The sequence below is a fragment of the Epargyreus clarus genome, unplaced genomic scaffold (assembly GCF_041222505.1).
Source record: "Epargyreus clarus isolate Ecla_fem2 unplaced genomic scaffold, WU_Ecla_fem_2.2 ptg000013l, whole genome shotgun sequence".
Classification (NCBI taxonomy): domain Eukaryota; kingdom Metazoa; phylum Arthropoda; class Insecta; order Lepidoptera; family Hesperiidae; genus Epargyreus; species Epargyreus clarus.
This window is the reverse complement of record NW_027332221.1, coordinates 794807-802390: the sequence shown is the minus strand read 5'-3', so window position 1 is coordinate 802390 and position 7584 is coordinate 794807. Positions and strand designations below refer to the sequence as shown.

The following is a 7584-nucleotide window of genomic DNA, read 5'->3' as shown; positions in this document are numbered from 1 at the left end:
GAAGTAGAATAAAGTAGTTATTGTTAAAATTGTTAAAGGTACATATTTAAGATTACAGTTATTTGTAAGTCATATCATATTTTTTTTTACGCGGTCGAAGCCGCAGATTCTGCTAGTATTGTATAAATTTATTATGTATAAATTTGTAAGCAGTCCGTCCTATTTCAAACTTTTACTTATTAGCATTTATTATGTTTATGTTCATTTTATCATCTATTTCCATCGAATTACCAAACTATACTATCATAATTATTGAAATTACTAAATCGAACATCACCTTAATTTTTTACAACATTAAAAACAGTTTGGCTTACTTCTAGATCCGTTGTCGATACAGTTTAAAAATATATAATGGGGAATGACTTTTAGGGTAAACGTATTTAGTAAAACTAGCAACATTAATTTTACTATCATTCATTTCATTTGTCAGACAAGTTTAAGTAGTGTAGTATAGTTGTCAACATGTGAAAGAGGTTATTTCTTTTTCAAAATTCTTAGAAGCATTATTATGTAGGCACTTGCACAACATTTTAGATTTGTGACCTTGGTTTATTTATTCGTATATTAAATACTTGTGCCCATATTGAGTATAAATTTGTGTTAGAACTTAGAAGTTAATTTACTGCCATGGCGTCAAAAGATACTGTGAAACCTAAAATTGTAAGGGTTTTTGAATAAGATGACTTTGAAAAGTTACTGAAGGGCTTGAAAGTAGCAGCATGCATGATAACAGAGTCGCACCAGATTGGTAAGTTGGATGAAACTTAACTAAACTTTGAACATTAAAAAAGAACTTATAGGCAAATTATGAGTTTCCATATTACAATATGTGTCGTAATAATGCACATAATAAGGAAAGTGTAAATTGAAACGTTGGAAGCTATTCTTTGTTTTATTTTTTAATACATTTTCCCTCATTCATAAACTCAAACATTAATTATTTAGCTAATTAATATGTTTTCCCTTTCATTCATAATAGTTTGTATGATAGAGAGATAAGGCATTCAATAGACGATAACTTGTATTAAGAATGAACTTACAATACCTATGCAGTGTGTTACAGTTAAGTTACATGGTGATTGCGCAATATTAACATATCCTTAGTTAGTTACAGAAATTATTTTTACCTGTGTTGTTAGTACTTGAGCGTTTTGTTACATTTTTTAAAATGAAATTAACTATAAAAAATATATATTAAGCACCAAATTTTACAGGGTATATATATTAATGATAACCCTCCAGATCAGGTAGGTAGATTAGGATTAAAGAATTTTGCTTTGTACTACTATGAAACCATGTGATATTCACCCAAGATCATACTTACACAAATTGCTATAGACTGGTTTTGGCTCACAAATGAAATAAATATATTCAACTCATTTTTTACTAAATCATCCTTTAATTGTTTGTATATGTAACAATGTCATTGAAAAAGTAAAAAAACATTATAATTGTATTTCGTTTATTTATTTATTTATTTATTTATTGCACCTCTATAAAAATAAAAAGATACAATAGGGCAAACTTAATGCCTGATGGCATTCTCTGCCAGTCAACCCTGGGTGAAAGGAGAGAATGGCGGTAGGTGTTAATTATATATACATAAAATACATATACATATATATATATACGTATATATATAGTTCAGATATATATCAAAATATATACAAATACATACATATTAACTAAACAGTACAGATGATTACGATATTGCAGCGGTGTTTAGAAAATGCTCTCGGACAAGTTTTTTAAACACTGTTTTACTTGGTGCTTTCCTGATATGCACGGGCAGAGCGTTCCAAAGCAGTACTGCCTGAACAGAAAAAGAAAAATGAAAAAAACCAGTCGTATGCGGTGGAATATCTGCCCTTAAGTTACGAGACGACCGAAGCATTTTGTCATGGGTTAAGAACCTGTACTGGAAGTAATCCTTGAGGTAAGGAGGAGTATTATTATCATTCAAGATAGTGTAAAGCTGAAAAAGGATTCTAGAGTTACGCCTCTGACGAATAGTAAGCCACTTGAGTTGGCTGCGAAACTGAGATATATGATCATATTTACGAAGGCCAAATATGAATCTGATAGAATTGTTGAGAAGGCGCTCTAGTTTATTCAGAAGTGCTTCGGTAAGATCTGGGTAGCACACGTCTGCATAATCAATGATAGGAAGAATGAGGGAGTTGACCAGCATAAGTTTGGTCTTAACAGGGAGGAAATGTTTGAGACGGTATAGAGATCGCATAGTGACGTTGACCTTCCGGGATACTTCAGTGATGTGCGGTTTCCAGCTTAAGAAGCTATCAACATGAAGGCCAAGGTTCTTTACGGATTCAGAAAACGGAATATGTGTACCGTTATAAACTATAAGTGGTACTGAATCACGATCTACTTTGGCCAACAGTCTCGAACTACCAATAATTATAGCTTGGCATTTGGCGGGGTTGACTGACACTCCGTAGCGCAAAGACCAGTTTAGGAGAGCATTTAAATTATTATTTATTTTATCAATTGCGCTTTGAAGATCATCCACGTCAGCTTGAGCATAAAGTTGTAAATCATCAGCGTACAGATGATACGAACAATTGAAAACATGTGTGATGGAGTCAATAAATAAAGAAAATAATAATGGAGAGAGAATACCGCCTTGCGGGACGCCAGAATCTAAATCAGCCCAATCCGAGGAAGTGTTTCCAATTCGAACGGACTGCTGGCGCACGCGAAGATATGAAGAGAACCAATCCAAGGCGGTACGAGAAATTTGTAAGTGGTTTAGGATGGCAAGGAGAATATCGTGGTCGACTGTGTTAAAAGCGTTTGAAAAGTCTACAAGCACCATCACCGTGAGCTGTCTATCGTCCATCCCGTGTCGGATATCATCACATACTCTAATTAATGCGGTGGTGGTACTGTGACCGGAGCGGAACCCAGACTGATAAATATTCAGCAGGTTATGTTTAGATACATGAACAGAGAGTTGCTTATGTACACAGGCTTCCAGAATTTTAGAAAGGAAAGGAAGTATAGATATTGGACGATAGTGATTAGGAAGGATTGGATGGGATATTTTGGGAAGTGGACGTACAAAAGCTTTCTTCCAGATAGAGGGGTACTGTCCGGAGGAAAGGGAAAAGTTAATAATGTGAGTAATGGCGGGAAGAAAGCTGTCAATGACATTGACTAGCATAACTCTATTCACTTCATCACATCCTACCGCCTTAGATTGGATACTGAGTAAAATATTTTTTACCTCATCCTGATTAACGGGAGAGAGCTCGAAGGTAGGAGCTAGAGAAGATTGCATTGAAGCAATGGAAGCTATGGTGTGCGTACGGATTGTATTGTTTAAAGAAAACGTTGATATAAAATGACGATTCAAGTCATCCGGAGAGTGAGGAGAACAACAATCCATCGCAGGTGGTTTACCCACACCTAAAGATCTAAGGAACTTCCACATATCAGCGGCTGACGAGATGGAGATGTTTGAATGGATATATCGGCGTTTAGCTATTCGTACCATCTGATTGCATCGATTACGAACAGCTTTAAATGCAGCCCAATTGACTTTAGTCCGCTCCTTCTTATATTTCCGAAAAGCCCGATCCCGTCGGGCCATCGCCATACGAACATCATTTGTGAACCAGGGAGCAGGTGGACGCCTCAACTTCACTTTATGCATCGGAGCATGAGCGTCATACAGTGAAATAATAGTTCTGTTAAGGAAAATAATTTTATCATCCACTGTAGCCGTATCCGTTAAAGGTTTAAAATTAATAAGCGCGGCATCCCTCTTAAGATTTACCACATCCATGCTTGCAAAATTTCGCAGATATAAAAAAGAGGGCTTTTTTTTGGGTGGTTTCAATTTGTAGCTAGCAAAGACAAGATCATGTCGTGAAAAACCGGGTGCAGAAAGTTGACCAAACGTCTCAACGCACTCAGAAGAGGCAGTAATGATAAGGTCTATCCAAGAGTCATCGGTGGTGATATTATATATTATGTGTGGCAGATAAACCAAGAAGTGTGAAATTAACCGACTCAATCATGGATCTAAGTTTTAAGGAACGAGGAGTGCATTTTAACATGTCTGTATTGAAATCACCCATTATTATGCAGTGCGTGTACTCAGATCCCAAGGTCTCAAAAACTGACTCAAGAGCGACAGAAAATTCAACGGAAGGAGGACAGTATACTACACCCAGAACGGCCCTGGTGCCCATGATATCTATCTCAACGAACAAATACTCAGGGGAAGCTGTGTATCGTGACGGAGATGCCACAATAATTTTGTACTTTAAGGAATTCCGTAGGTAGATCGCAACACCACCACCCCCTTTCTCTGTTCGATCATTCCGAATCAGCGTAAAGCCACGAAGAGGAAATAAGGCTGAATGGAGCGAGGGTTTTAACCAAGTTTCCGAAATTAGAATAGCATGCAAACTATGTACACTAAAGGCAGCCTCAAGTTCGGAATAGTGACTTGGGATACTTTGCGCATTTATATGGCATATATTTAAGAAATTATTTGAAGAAGAGAGCACCCTAACCAAGTTACTATTTAAGCTATTATCCGAAGAGCTACGACAAGAACCAAAAGATTCTGAAGAGTCGCTAAAAAAGCAATAATCATCATCTGACATAATTTATATACTAAATAATATATTTAAAATAAATAAATGTAAAATAATAATAAAGACTACAATTTAAAATTACAAAAATGATTAAAACTAAAATTCAAATTTCATTATCCGGCACCAATCCCAACGGTTGACTGTTCACATAACATTAATTAAAAGTACCTACTGAGGACATTTGCAACATACATAACAAAAAAAAAAAAACATGACAAGAAGTAGTCAATAACAATAAAATAACTACTGTAGTAGTTAAAAATGGCTGAAACACGGTGTATTTACAAAATCATGGCATTAAGGTATTAACAAAGTCTATGAAGACTACTAGACTATAATGTCAGCAATCTATGAACGAATTAACAAAGTTTGTAAGACCAATAAATTACTAAATACACTAAACATCGCGGTTTGAACACATAACGAAAATAAATGAACAAAATTTACAAAACAAAACAAGATGTGATGTAGTAATTGGGTACTTGACAGTTATAACAATAAAATATAAAATATGTTGGATATGATAGCTTATAAGTAAACATAAATTATGCAGTATTTCGTTTATTTTTTAATACGTTCTAAGTATTTTAATTTTTAAAAAGAAATTTTCGATTTTTTATCTGTGGATTTTAAATCCCAAAACGGCGACAGTGCTGCCTCAAATGTCATGTGACGTCACTACATCAAAACCAAACAAGACAAATAATAATTAAATCGTTTGCTGTTAGAGTTGGTTGAATTTATGTTGTGAACCGAAATGAAGCCATACTATATTAAAGCTGATAGCGTGAACCTGCTTAAAGAATCTCCATATATGCAGTGCAATAAATCAAAATGGATACAAAAACTTCCGTGAGATAACCTATGGAAATATCAAATAATCAATGTAAGTAAAACATTCTTTATATTTACATTTAATCATATCGGACAATTAAAACATTTCTTAACTGACTTCAGACAGAAGAAAGGTTGTCTTCAAGTGATTATTAAGATTTTTTTAAATATACTTATATTCTTATGTGAACTGTTTTAAGGTTATTAATTGGTTATATTTATATTTACAGATCTTCCCGACAATCGTATAGTGACGACGTTATAGAGTATGTGCAGTTTAAGAGGAAGGCAAGTTTGTGTTTCATGAAAAGTAAAAGTTGTCCTGAACACAAGGTACATCAATGAAAATGAAAATGTGATGACTGTCCTGCCTAGAAGAAGTGAGGAGCCAAAAGTTTCGAAAGTGGGCACCAGTCTGAAATACATAAAGTAAAGTACACGGGAAATAGTACTTCTTTACTTGCGTAACCTACCCAACAAGATGAAGGAAGAAAAGTGACCATACAGTTCCTATTATTGCATTGCAATTTAATTCTGAAAATGACAGTGATAAAAATATATATCCATTTGTTACGGAAAATAATTCTAGTAATGAAGAAAAGCAGACACGCAAGCAGCACAAAAATTTAGCTTAGGTGATCTGTAGTAATTATTGTAACTGTAACATATGATAAATATATACAAAAGTTCTACTGTGTGTACTCACTAATAGAACCATATAAACCAAATAAACAAAGAAATCGGTTAATAAAATACTAATATTAGCAAATCATGTATTTTTAATTATACAATCATGTGACTTAATCAGTGCACATGCACCATCAATAATAACACAGTCATGAAATATTTTGTGTCCTATTAATTACAGAATGGGCCCTTAAAATAGAATTCTCTTCTAATTCTATTCTTATCATAGACATCTATATAATATATTAAATATATGAATACTTCCACTTGCTGTTTTGTTTTGATTACGTCCCGTTCCAATGATTTGGAATTGACGAATCACTCGAGAGTTACTAAATTTATTCCTTTTTTTCAATAATACTTCTCTTACATAGATAGTATAAAATGTCATTGCTTGCAAACAGAGGATTTAAACATATAAGAATCTGCAAGTTCTTTAACGTTTATGAGATTTGGGTTTAGGAACTTGTAGAAGCAAATTTGTTAGGATATTTAGCGATCGTACTTGAACACATCGTCACTGCACACGCCTTGTAATTTGACATTCTTGCAATTGTACTAATAAAAGTTAAATAATTCCCAAGATTTCCCCTAAAGTATGTGTAGCGTCGAAGTTTATTTCTATATTTTCAATGTGTTGACGTCACGCTACGAAATGACACTTGACCGCCTGTTTTGGCGTAACGTTCCGTTTACCGTAATAAAAATATGTTTTTTATTAATAAATAGCCCTTTTTTTCGAAAAAATGATCAATGAAAGGCATATATAATACGTATATGAATTCATTAAAACAGTTTCCCAAAAAGTGTCAAGTAGCCAATTAACAAAATAAAACTTGTGTTACCGCAACATAAAACGTGAAACGAAACGCAGATTACAAGGTGGGACAGATGTCACCGAGACATGACGTTAACATTGACATTTGACAACAATATTTGATAGTTGACATAACTGTGCAAGAGTTATTATCGTTTGACATTATTTTGAGTGTAATAACAATAAGTAATAACTAAATATGACAACCAATCGAGCCGTAGTTGTTTTAGTACCCACAAAGTATGAAAGAAAAGAAAATTTGTTTACAACCTATGTGAATCAAACTCACTTCTTGGGGACAGCACGTCTGCTCCGCTTGAGGTCGTCTCCAGACGTACCACCAAGAGGTAATTTGCGCCGGGCGTCTTGTATGCGATTGGAAGACTGCAGAGGGACGCGGCTGCCTTTCTTACCGCTCCCAGAACCTCCAGACCTCACATCAGATGATGGGGGAGAGTTAGTCTCGGGAAACTTTGAGATGAGTTGTTGGAGTTCTTCGTCCGAAGTAATCCTCTTTCGACAGCCGCCAGGAACTTTGATGTGTATCGTCCCATCAAGTGACCATACATTTTTAATCCCAAAATGCTTCCGTGCTTTAGTATGGATTGACTGTCTGAG

The 7584-nt window shown here is 34.7% G+C and overlaps 1 pseudogene; it reads left to right on the top strand.

The window, feature by feature from the left end:
• The first annotated feature begins 229 nt into the window (after window positions 1-229).
• LOC140746641 (tRNA endonuclease ANKZF1-like) overlaps window positions 230-7584 on the top strand; it is a 28031-nt pseudogene continuing 20676 nt past the window's right edge.